This window comes from Gossypium hirsutum, unplaced genomic scaffold (assembly GCF_007990345.1).
Source record: "Gossypium hirsutum isolate 1008001.06 unplaced genomic scaffold, Gossypium_hirsutum_v2.1 scaffold_348, whole genome shotgun sequence".
NCBI classification, from domain to species: domain Eukaryota; kingdom Viridiplantae; phylum Streptophyta; class Magnoliopsida; order Malvales; family Malvaceae; genus Gossypium; species Gossypium hirsutum.
In genome coordinates, this window is record NW_024402969.1 from 7,326 (window position 1) to 20,745 (window position 13,420).

At 37.4% G+C, this 13,420-nt stretch overlaps 1 non-coding gene across 1 annotated transcript; it reads left to right on the forward strand.

The window, feature by feature from the left end:
• Nucleotides 1–4,847: 4,847 nt before the first annotated feature.
• On the forward strand, nucleotides 4,848–4,954 carry LOC121226648 (small nucleolar RNA R71). Its single transcript, XR_005924391.1, has one exon. It is a non-coding gene; the product is annotated as a small nucleolar RNA R71 (small nucleolar RNA).
• The last annotated feature ends 8,466 nt before the right edge of the window (nucleotides 4,955–13,420 follow it).

Below are 13,420 nucleotides of genomic sequence, written 5' to 3' on the forward strand. Positions count from 1 at the left end.
CTTCATTAAAGATTGCCCGAGGTTGTCGGAACAGAATGTAAATCAGAGTGGGAGACCGGGTGCTACCACTGCTCGGGGTAGACCATCTGGAAATGCGAGCAATACTGGTGGTGGTCAGAGAGGATCTAGAGATGATATAACCAGATCCGAAGCTCGTGCGCCTGCTAGAGCTTATGCTATACGTGCCCGCGAGGATGCTTCTTCGCCTGATGTTATTACCGGTACATTCACTCTCTTTGATACTAATGAATTGCTTTGATTGACCCCGGTTCTACTCATTCTTACATATGTGAAACCTTAGCATCCAGTAAGACTTTACCTATTGAGTCTACTGAGTTCGTAATTCGGGTGTCAAATCCCTTGGGTCGTTACGTGCTTGTCGACAAAGTGTGTAAGAAATGTCCCCTGGAAATTCGAGGTTCCTGTTTTCCGGCGGACTTGATGCTTTTGCCGTTTGATGAATTTGATGTTATCCTTGGTTTGGATTGGTTGACCGCGCATGATGCGATTGTGAAGTGCAAGAGCAAGACTATTGATTTGAGGTGCGCAAATAACGAAGTAGTCCGAATTGAGTCTGCGGACTTGGAGGGGATGCCAGCTGTAATATCAGCAATGTTGGCACAGAAATATGTAAGAAAAGGGTGCGAAGCATACCTTGCGTATATACTTGATGACAAAGAATTAGAAAAGAAACCCGAATCTGTGCCGGTGGTTGTGAATACCCGGATGTTTTTCCGGAAGAATTACCGGGTTTACCACCTGTTCGGGAGGTAGAGTTTGGTATTGAGCTTGTACCTGGGACTACGCCGATTTCGATAGCTCCGTATCGTATGGCACCAACCGAGTTAAAGGAGTTGAAAGCTCAGTTGCAAGAATGACGGATAGAGGTTTCGCTCGACCAAGTTTCTCACCTTGGGGTGCACCAGTATTGTTCGTGAAAAAGAAGGACGGAACCATGAGGTTGTGCATTGACTATCGTCAGCTGAATAAAGTGACGATAAAGAACAAATATCCGTTGCCGCGCATCGATGATTTGTTCGACCAACTGAAGGGAGCCTCAGTGTTCTCAAAAATAGATTTGAGATCGGGCTATTATCATTGCGAATTCGAGATTCAGATATACCCAAAACTGCCTTCAGAACGAGATATGGTCACTACGAATTCTTAGTGATGCCGTTTGGGCTCACCAATGCCCCTGCGGTATTTATGGATTTGATGAATCGGATCTTCAGACCGTATTTGGATCGGTTCGTAGTTGTGTTCATTGATGACATTTTGGTCTATTCAAGAGATGAGACCGAACATGCTGAGCATCTGAGGCTAGTGCTGCAAATTTTGCGGGATAAGCAGTTATATGCTAAGTTCAGTAAGTGTGAGTTCTGGTTAAGAGAGGTTAGCTTCTTGGGTCATGTGGTATCCGCGTCGGGTATTCGAGTTGACCCGAACAAAATTTCAGCCATACTTGACTGGAAACCTCCGAGAAATATTACTGAAGTTCGGAGCTTTTTGGGGCTCGCCGGTATTACCGACGATTTGTGAAAGGTTTCTCGATGATAGCCACACCAATGACGAAGCTACTTCAAAAGGATGTTAAGTTCGAGTGACGGAGAAATGTCAGAAAAGTTTCGACAACTGAAAACTCATTTACTGAAGCTCCAATTTTGGTGCAACCCGAATCAGGTAAAGAGTTTGTCATTTATAGTGACGCATCCCTACTTGGGTTGGGTTGCGTATTGATGCAAGAAGGTCGAGTCGTGGCCTATGCGTCGAGACAATTGAAGCCACACGAGAGGAATTATTCGACCCATGATCTCGAACTAGCTGCCATCGTGTTTGCTTTAAAAATATGGCGACATTATCTGTTTGGTGAGAAGTGCCATGTATTTTCGGATCACAAAAGTCTCAAATATTTGATGACTCAACGAGACTTGAATCTGCGACAAAGACGTTGGCTTGAGTTGTTGAAAGATTACGAGCTTGTCATTGATTACCACCCGGGAAAGGCTAACGTGGTTGCGGACGCCTTAAGCCGGAAGTCGTTGTTTGCTTTACGAGCGATGAACGTGCATTTGTCTGTTCTACCAGACAATGTGTTAGTAGCTGAATTAAAAGCTAAACCATTATTGACTCACCAAATTCGTGAAGCTCAGAAAGTCGATGATGAATTGGTTGCAAAACGGGCTAAGTGTGTTCCGAACGAGGAATCGGAGTTTCAAATTGATGATGATGATTGTTCGAGGTTCAAAAATCGTTTGTGTGTTCCAAGGAATTCGGAACTCATTTCGATGATTCTGAACGAAGCCCATTGTAGCCGAATGTCAATTCACCCGGGGAGTACGAAAATGTACAACGATTTGAAACGTCAATTTTGGTGGCATGGTATGACACGGGACATCTCCGACTTTGTTTCGAGATGTTTAATATGTCAACAAGTGAAAGCGGAACATCAAGTGCCTTCAGGATTACTCCAGCCGATCATGATACCCGAGTGGAAATGGGATCGAGTTACAATGGACCTTGTGTCCGGACTGCCATTGTCAGCAAGTAAGAAAGATGCGATTTGGGTTGTTGTCGATAGACTAACTAAGTCGGCTCATTTATCCCCGTGCGTACGGATTTTTCATTGGATAAACTAGCTGAATTGTACGTTTCTCAAATTGTGAGATTACACGGGGTACCTGTTTCTATTGTGTCGGATAGAGATCCGAGATTCACCTCACGATTTTGGAAGAAATTGCAAGAAGCTCTGGGTACCAAGCTGCATTTTAGCACTGCTTTTCACCCCCAAACCGATGGTCAATCCGAGCGGATAATTCAGATACTTGAGGATATGTTGAGATGTTGCATCCTCGAGTACAGTAGTGCATGGGAACGGTATTTACCTTTGATTGAATTCGCTTACAATAATAGTTTTCAATCAAGTATTAAGATGGCACCTTACGAGGCCTTGTACGGTCGTAAATGCCGTACACCATTCGTGCGAGTTTTAAAATCCGGGTTAAGTCCCGAAGGCATTGTATGAGTTACTATAACCGGGCTATGTCCCGAAGGCACTTGAACGAGGAGCTATATCCGGTTAAATTCCGAAGGTACGTGATTTGGAAATGAATGAGCTTGCTGTAAAATTCCAGCTAATACTCGAAAAACATCCCAATATTGGGATATGTTACGTATGTGTTGAATTTAATCGAGCCCTTACAAATAAATATTCGCTCAGTTGATGAACGAGCTACCGGCCTTCGGCTAAGTTGGTCTGTTGTGTATGTACATAAGGGTTAACGTTGTGAAGTAAGTTTGATATCGGACTCGGGATCTTGAAGTCGAAGTCGCCCACACTATCAAAGGCTCTTTTGGGTACTCTTTTGGTTGAACTTTGATATGGCATGTATAGGACGACCCATTGTTGTTTTTCGAGTACTTTATGTGATGTATAAGTTTTGGATAGCCATGCGAAAATGGCTTATATGTGTTTGAGTATAATGTTATAATCATTTGGTGTGGATATGCTTGACAAGGATTGGCCACGGGGATGGTTAATCACTTTCATAAATTGTGCCATTTATGCAAAAAGGGCTAGTTGAATCATGGAAACCATGAAATAGGTAAAGCCCACCTTAAAGGCAGATGCTGACAGCAGCAGTGACGTAGATTTGGAAAATCACTAAAAATAGTAGGAATGGAATTAAATAGTGAATAAATTATGTTAACAAACCTTGAAGAATCTACTTTCATAGGAAAGAAACGAAACAATCATATGGACAGTATGTTAAGAGATATTCAGGTTCTCGTGAGACAGGGCCAGAACAGGTTCTGGATTCCTTGTTACGACTTTGGAAATTGATTATAAATTAACCAAAGATAATTAGGAGTCATACCATATATGTATAGATTCCTCTCTGAGTCTAGTTTCTGTAGAAATAAACGGCATCAGTATTGGAGCCCTGTACAAGGAGACATCCAAGTCGTAATGCGCAAAGGTCAGGGTAGTCGATTCCTGTAACATGGGAGACTTTAACTAATAAACTGTACTAATTGGCCCAATCAAAAATTCTATAAAACAATATGTAGATGGGCATATGAGTCTAGTTTCAGGGAAAAATCACGAAACTGATTTTTGAGTTGTGAAGCTCAAGATATGATTTTTAAAGCGACTAGTACACAGATTGGGCAGTGTCTGGAAAATTTTCAAAGTTTGTTAACACCTCGTGTTCGACTCCGGTGTCGGACTCGGGTTCGGGGTGTTACAGTCTCGGTATTTTAGAAATGGGTTTCTGACACTGAGATGAATTTAGAGAGCATCTCCTCAAGGTTCAGTTTCTTCTCTTGTTGATAAGGTGGCTGTTGAAAACCCTGAGGATTTTGTGGCTTTTGATTCCCTGGACCACCCCAGGAGAAATTTGGGTGGTTCCTCCAACCTGCATTATAAGTATTACTGCATGGGCTATTTTGAGATCTAAAGTCATTGTTACCCATATAGTTGACTTCTTCCTCTTCGGTTGTAGGATTGAAGGATAGATATTCTGTATGCGCACCTCCTCCACTTAAGTCACACCTCATTACTGGATGTACCTGAGTAGAACGAAGTAAACCATCAATCTTTTTATTGAAAAGTTCTACCTGATTTGACAGCATAGTAACTGAGTCGACATTATAAACCGCCTACTGTTTTTGTTGGATTAGTCCTCATGACTTGCCACTAATAGTTATTCAGTGACATTTCTTCAATAAATTCATAGGCCTCTTTAAGTGTTTTGTTTTTTATGGTTCCTCCAGCAGCTGCGTCAATCATCTGTCTTGTTAAGAGATTCACACCATTGTAGAACGTTTGAACTTGCAGCCATAGAGGTAACCCATGATGAGGGCACCTTCGCAATAGATCCTTGTATCTCTCCCATGCATCGTAAAGTGTTTCTAAGTCCATTTGCACAAAGGAAGAGATATCATTACGTAACTTAGCCGTTTTAGTTGATGGAAAATATTTTAGTAAAAATTTTTCGGTCATTTATTCCCAAGTAGTGATAGACCCTCGTGGTAACGAGTTCACCATTGTTTAGCTTTGTTTCTCAGTGAAAAAGGGAATAACTGAAGGTGAATGGCATCATCAGAAGCGCCATTCATTTTGAAAGTGTTGCAAAACTCCAGAAAATTCACCAAGTGAGTGTTTGGATGCTCATCCTGCAAACCATCAAACTGAACAAACTGCTGTATCATCTGAATTGTGTTAGGTTTCAGTTCAAAATTATTCGTAGCAATAGCAGGTCTAACTATACTTGACTCAATTCTTGTTAAAGAAGGTTTAGCATAGTCATACATAGTGCGTGGAGTAAGATTTTGATTAACCCCAATTGCAGGAGGTAGCTGATTGCCTTGGTTTTCAGCCATCTCTTCGGTTGGGGGTTGAGTATCGTCTTCTTGCTCGTTCTCCGTGTATCTTAAGCTGCGCCTTATTTCTCTTTGGTTTCTACGAACTGTACGATCGATTTCTTCGTCAAAAGTAATGGTCCCGACGGGTTTCTTCTAGTCATAAACTATAAAAACCTACCAAGAGAAAAGAAAAGTAAATTAATTAGTAATAATAATAATAAAATTAAATTAAATTCCAAGAAAAATAAATGGCTAAAGTAATAAAAATTTAGCGTTCCTAATATTTCAGTTCCCTAGCAACGGTGCCAAAAACTTGATCGCATTATTTCGTGATAGGTTTTAAATATTTATAATTACTCGTTCTTGAACTAACTATTATCGCGATGTAGGCAAGTGTACCTATTGAACAGTAGTATAGTTCTAGCAAGACCAGATTGTCGAACCCAAATGAACTAAAAGTACTAGTAATGACTGTCTTTTATTATCTAGCCTAAGAATAAAGAGGTTTTGTTTTAACTAAATAATTATCTAAACTAAGAATGCAAAGAGAAAAGAATTAGGGAATTGCTTTTGGGAAAATTGATTGACTTAAGACAATACCTAAGGAAAAATCCACCTAGACTTGACTTGCTATTCTGGCTCCAAATCGAATGATTTATTCATTCAACATGTTCCGTAAAGATCCCTAAGTTATGTTATTATCCCTATTTAAGACTAATAACGTCTAATCCCTAGATTGAATAACTGAGACTTTTCTCTAATTAACACTCTAGGTTGCATTAACTTGATCTATGGATCCCACCTAAAACTCCTGAAGGGAAATTGAGGAGAGATCTTCAATCTTGATGATGAATCCGGCTTCCTTGGAGTAATTCCTTACCCCCTATTCTCCGTCTCCCTTTTCTTCCTCCTCTAGGGTGTATTTATAGGCTTTGGAATGCCTATGAGCCCTCAAAAGTGGCCTTTTTCGAATTGGACTCAACTTGGGCTCGACAGGGACACACCCGTGTGTGACTACTTTAGTCGTGTTCGATTCTGCCAGATTGACATGGCCGTGTGGTCTGCTCGTGTGAGGAGGTCCAGGCCACGTTGATTTCGTACTTTGGCCCGTTTCTCGTTCCTTTCACTTCCTATGCTCTCTTAAGTATAAAACAAGAAATTAAAGCATTAGGAGCATTAGGAGCATTGAATTCACCAATTCTAATGGGAAATCATCCATAAAATGCATTAAAAATAGGGTAAAAATATGTATAATTTATAGTTTATCACACAACAGCAAAGCATATCTTCGAGTACCTAAATCGTCCTTTCAGATTAACCGTTGGTCTATAGATGAAATGCGATACTAAAATTCAACTTTGTGCCCAAAGCCTCTTGCAACTTCTTCCAAAATCAAGGCGTAAACCTCAGATCTCTATTAGAAATAATAGAAATAGGCACTCCATGAAATCTAACAATTTCAGCAATGTAAAATTCAGCTAGCTTATCAAGTGAATAGTTGGTATGTATCGGAATAAAATGAACCGATTTCGTCAATCTATCAACAACAACCCAAATAGCATCATTCTTCTTTGGAGTCAGAGGTAACCCAGTTACGAAATCCATTGTAATTTTGTCCTATTTCCACTCGAGAATTATCACAGGTTGAAGTAAACCCGATGTTACTTGCTGTTCGGCCTTTACTTGTTGATAAATCAAACATCTCGCTACGAATTCAGAAATATCTCATTTCATACCTGACTACCAATACAATTTCTTCAAATCATTATACATCTTCGTACTTCCTTGGTGAACAGACAGACAATTATTATGTGCCTCATGAAGAATTTTCTGAATAAGCTCGGTATCTCTCGGTATACAAATCCTACCTCGAAACCTCAAACAATCATCAGCCCCAGTTTGGAAATTTGAATCGCTAGTAGATTCGCATTTAACTTTTTTAGCTTAAAGTTTTTTGTCACTTTTCTGAGCTTCGTAAATTTGCTGAAGAAATACCGGCCTAGCTTTCAACTCATCTATAATTAAGCCATCATCAGATAAAGTCAGTCGTGTATTCATTGCTCTCAAAGCAAACAAAGATTTCCTACTTAAAGCATCAGCGACTACATTCTCCTTTCCCAGATGAAAATCGATTACCAATTCATAGTCTTTTAACAACTTGAGCTATCACTGTTGTCATAAATTCAAATTTTTCTAAGTCATCAGGTACTTTAAACTCTTGTGATTGGTATAGATATGGCACTTCTCACCGAATAAATGGTGACGCCAAATTTTTAAAGCAAACATAATGGCAGTCAATTCCAAGTCATGCGTCAGATTATTCTTTTCGTGCAATTTCAACTGTCTCGAGGCATAAGCTATCACTTTGCCCACTTGCATCAACACACATCCAAGATCGTTCAATGACGCGTCGCTGAAAATTACAAACTCTTTTCCCGACTCAGGTTGCACTAATACCAGTGCCTCAGTTAACGATGCTTTCAACTGTTCAAAACTCTTTTGGCATTTCTCCGACCACTAGAACTTAACATTTTTCTGTAACAATTTTGTCATAGGTGTAGTAATCATCGAGAATCCATGAGCAAAAAATTGATAATACCCGGCTAAGCCCAAAAAACTTCTAACCTTGGGTACATTTCTTGGCGGTTTGCAGTCAACAATTGCCAAAATCTTACTCGGATCAACTCTTATACCTTCCACTGAGACAATATGCCCCAAAAATCTGACTTCTCGAAGCCAAAACTCACTTTTACTGAACTTAGCCAAAACAATATGCCCCAAAAATGTCATCAATGAACATAACTACAAACTTGTCTAAATACGACCGGAAGATCCGATTCATCAAATCTATAAAAACAGTAGGAGCATTGGTTAATTTAGAAGGCATAACAAGAAATTCATAGTGCCCATACCTCATTCTGAATGCAGTTTTTGGCACATCCGAGTCTTTAACTCTCAGCTGATTATAACCATATCTGAAATCTATCTTCAAGAATATTGTTGTCCCTTTCAACTATTCAAACAAATCATCAATCCTCGGTAAAGGATACTTGTTCTTTATTGTAACCTTGTTGAGTTGACAATAATCGATACAAAGTCTCATGGATCCATCTTTCTTCTTGACGAATAATACCGATGCACCTGAGGGAGAAAAACTCAGTCTCACAAAGCCCTGGTCTGCCAACTCTTTTAATGGAGACTTTAATTCTTTCAACTCGGTTGGAGCCATTCTATACGAAGCTATCGATATTGGTGCAGTCCCCAGTACCAAATCAATAGCAAACTCTACCTCTCTGACCGGTGGTAACCTTGGCAACTCTTCTGGGAACACGTCCGGATATTCACAAACTACTGGCACAGATTTGATCTTTAATTTAGACACCTTAGTATTCAGTACATACATGAGTAATGCTTCACAACCCTTTCTTACATACCTTTGAGCCGACATCGACAAAATCACAATAGGCAATTCACCCGACTTATCCGACTCAACCCGAAGAGTTTCATTATTTTGACATTTCAATTCAATAACCTTTTGTCTTCAATTCACTACTACATCATACAGAGTCAACCAATCGATTCCAAGTATCACATCTAACTCATCAAATGGCAAAAGCATTAAATTAGCCAGAAAACAGTGGCCCCGAATCATTAAAGGACAACTCTTGCAAACTTTATCAAATAAAACATGTTTGCCTAAAGGGTTCGACATCTTAATCACAAAGTCAGTAGACTCAACAGACAAATTCTTACTATATACCAAATTCATGCAAATAAGCACACGGGCGTGTGACTTGGTTGTGTGATTACAATTTGTTGATGATGTCATAAACAGAGAGTTACACAAGTTAGGGATACAGGCATGTGTAACCACATGGCCTACCCACACAGGTGTGTCCCAAGCCATAGGGGCGTGTGACCCCTGTTTTGATGAAAACTTTTCTAAGTGTTAGGAAGTTTTCTAAAGTTTTCAGTTTAGTCCCAGACCACTCCTAATGCATGTTTTGGGCCTCTTAGGCTTGTTTAAGGAATGATATGAATGTTTTTGAAAAGTTTTAAATTGGAGTGGAAATTCATGTATTGGTTTTGAATGTTTGTTTGAGTTTAAGTCCAGTAATGCCTCGTACCCTGTTCCGGTGTCGAATACAGGTAAGAGGTGTTACATTTGCTAAGCAATTCAAGTCATATAAATCAAGCAAACATAATTAATATATATGAAATAGTATCACATATTCATATTATTAAGCTTACCTTCTTATGATGATTTATATTCTATTTTAATTCAATTTAACCAAACCTTATACATGTATATATTAAACATGATATAACTTTATATTATCATACCAAAATATACCATTATTAGCCATTCTAATGGCTAGATTATAAACATCCATTTACATATAATCATTGGTAAAATTAGCTTATACATGCCATTATGTCAAAATAAGTTTTCTATTTATATCAAAACAAGCTGGAGGATAGTGTGATGATAGTCTAGCTGATCTCCAACCTTTACGAGCTTCTGAGCACTATAAAACAGAGAAAAAAAACCTAGTAAGCATTTAATGCTTAGTAAGTTCGTATAACATGAATTTAACTTACCATATATTTAAATTTAAGATAAGCATACAATAATGCATCTAAATGATCTGGCTTATATCCTAAAACACAACTTCACAAAATCATGTTAGTCAAGTAATTCACATAATACCAAGAAAATAGATGAGCTCATCGTTTAATGTATTTCATAATCACATGCTTTTTATAATATTATTCCATATTACATGTACACTTTGATGACAAATCATTTCAAATTCAGTTTAGCCATGTTAGAACTTTACCCGTTGAATTTATTAGAAATATCAATGGATAAGTTCATATAGTACACTTTAGTGTACACTACTATAATTCTTCAATTCATTTTCAGAGGTACCCAATTAGGCACATAATCGAGAAGAACACTCTTGAGCCTTGTAACAGAAAGCTCACACAGAGCCATTCTGGGAAGCTCATAAAGAGCCTATCAAGAAGCTTATCCGGGCTATATAACGAGAAACTCATAAGAGCCATAATCAGAAAGTTCACAAAGAACCTTATTAGGAAGCTCTAGATAGCCAAATTTAAGAAGTTCGAGTGAGCACTATTAGGAAGCTCACAAAGAGACAATTTAACAGGAAGCTCATGAAGAGCCTTTAATCGGAATGCTCATAAGAGCTAAGGTGTGTCCATAAAAAATGTAGGATCATAACCTATCGAGACGCTCCAAAGAGATATAACGGGAAACTCACTAAACCATATAATGGGAACCTTAAGAAGGCTTATAACGGGATGCTCATAAGAGATATGGTGTGTTCGCAACATATGCTAGACCACAACCAATACGGGAAATCCTGTATCCATCGACTTTCATTTATTCAAACAAGATTTGACATTTATTGAGCATTATCGAATATTCAATCAATTTCATATACATGGAAATTATACAATTCACATATATAACATTTAATTCAAACATATAAATGTACACAATTTAGTTACACAGACTTACCTTGATACTTGTTCGTATACGAAACCTACTAATCCTAAACTTTTTGTTTTCCTTAATCCAACAATGTATTAGGTCTTTTAGGATCTATATAAATAAATTTAACATCAATTTAATCCATTTCATACCTAGTTTAATTCAATTTACATCCTAGGAAAAATTACTATTTTGCCCTTATACTTTTCACAAATGACAATTTTATCCCTAGGCTCAGAAAAAGAAATTCATCCAATTTAATCCTTATTTCGAGCCTAACCAAAATTTTCATGTAACTTTTACAGCACATGTATTTCATAAAATTTATAATTTTTCCATAACTTTTACATCTTTACAATTTAATCCCTAAATCATATTTTCATCAAAATTCACTTTGTAAAAGTTATTTATCTATCAACAACCTTTCATTTTCTACCATAAATTTTAAAATTTCAGCATATTCATCCATGGAAAAACTTTGATACTTTGATATCTTTTCAGATTAATCCCCAAAATAGATAGATTATGTAATGGCCCGTTTTTGGGTCAAATCAGAGCAGTGGTTTTGGGACCTCAAATCCAAAGTAGAAATAATTTTTTTACTATTTCTTTAAGGTCTACAGCATGATAGAATAATCGTGTGAAAGTTTCGTTAAGAAATTTTATCGATTGAGTACTCAATTTGACTAGAAGGACTGAATTGCAATAGGTACAAAACTTGAGTTCTATAGGTTAAAGGTAGTAAACTGTTATGAAATTATAAATTAGAGGTCCTTAAATGGTAATTAGACCATTATATCTTAGTATGGAAAAAAATGGACATGGTTAGGAAAAATTTCAAAGTTTAAGTGAAGGATATTTTGGTAATTTAGTAAATAAAGACAAATTAACTAAAATAAAAAATGTCATCTTCTTCAATTTCATCCCCATACTCGAAATTTAGAAGAGGAGACATAGCTAGGGTTTGGCCAAGCTTTCAAGCTCGATTGTAAGTCCGTTATTGTCCCGTTTTTAACGATTTTTATATTTTTGAGATTGTTGTAACTTGATTTAGCTATTTCAAGGACTAATTTGAAAGAAATTTTACCCATGTTGGATGTGCATGTATTTTGATGTTTGATGGTAGAAAATGCATGTTTTTTGTTAGTTAAGCAACGTTTGTAAAGCGATTTTCGATAAAAACATTAAATAGGGACTTATTTGTAAAAGTCTATTAAATGTGTAGAAAAGTGTGAATAAATGAAAATTGTGGGCTGTTATGAGTACAAATAACATTTGGCTAGGCTTTGGTTGTGAAGAAATTGAATGAAATTCATTTTACGAGCCTAGGGACTAAATTGTAAAAAGTTGAAAAGTTAAGGGCAAAACTGTAATTTTTCCATAATATGTTTTAGGGCTGGATTGAATAATGTGATGACTAAATAAGCTAAATTTGACATTATAGGTCAAGAAAAATGAAGTTTGGATCTAGATTAGGGGGAAAATAAAATAATTGATGAATAGATCCTTTTGTCGTTTTTGTAACCGAGGTAAGTTTATATGTTAAATAAGCTTTTCTTTAAATGTATTTTACTTGCTTTAATTTATGCATGAATTGTTTAATCGACCTTACGGACACATTTGATGACGATTTGGCAATTGAGAAATCCCAATCAAACCTTAGGAATAGATTAGGATACAAGTGACATGTCCTTGGGGTTTTATGTTATGTGATCCAGGTGCCGGTCTTGTATGTTCTACCGGTGGCTGAGTATACCAACATACGTTGCGGTTACTTGACAGCTTCTGTGAGCAGCAATGTCTTAACTAACAGTTTGTGTGAGTAGGCCCGTTGATAGCTCGAGAAGGAGCATATATGTGTTATGAGATAGAGGTAGCATGGCTACATATGTGGCACCTTGTGTGCAAGGTTTTCCCGTGTATCCGATATTATTATTCCAAGTGGTTCATTGGGTATGACAACGATGAGAATAAGTATGAAATTATTACGATATGGTACAGGTATGTACTCAAAGTTTATGATTATTAATTCGTGAAATGACGATTTCAAGGTAAGTTGTGATGGAAGTGAATTATGATCATGAGGTTATGGTAAATTATAATATCCTATGTTATATTACTTGCATGATTAATGTATGGTAAGGTCAGCTTATTTCTTACATACGGGCTTACTAAGCTATATAGCTTACTCCGTTTTATTTCCATGTTTTATAGTGTCACCAAGCTAGCTGGGATTGGAGATTCATTGGAGATCAACTCACACTATCATCTGTCATTTTGGGTATCAATGATTTTAAACATTTTGAGAGTATGGCATGTATAGGGACTTGGTCATTTTGTTATATGTGTCATTATGACTTTAGCCAAATGTATTGGCTTGTAATTGTCAAGGGCTTCATATGGTATTTGGCCATGTAACTTGGCTTATATTGGTTGAATTGGTTGTAAGCTTATATACATTTATACATGCATCCATGTGCAATTATCTCTTGTATGATGTGGTTTATAAATGTTGTGTAAATGGTTGAATGTCGC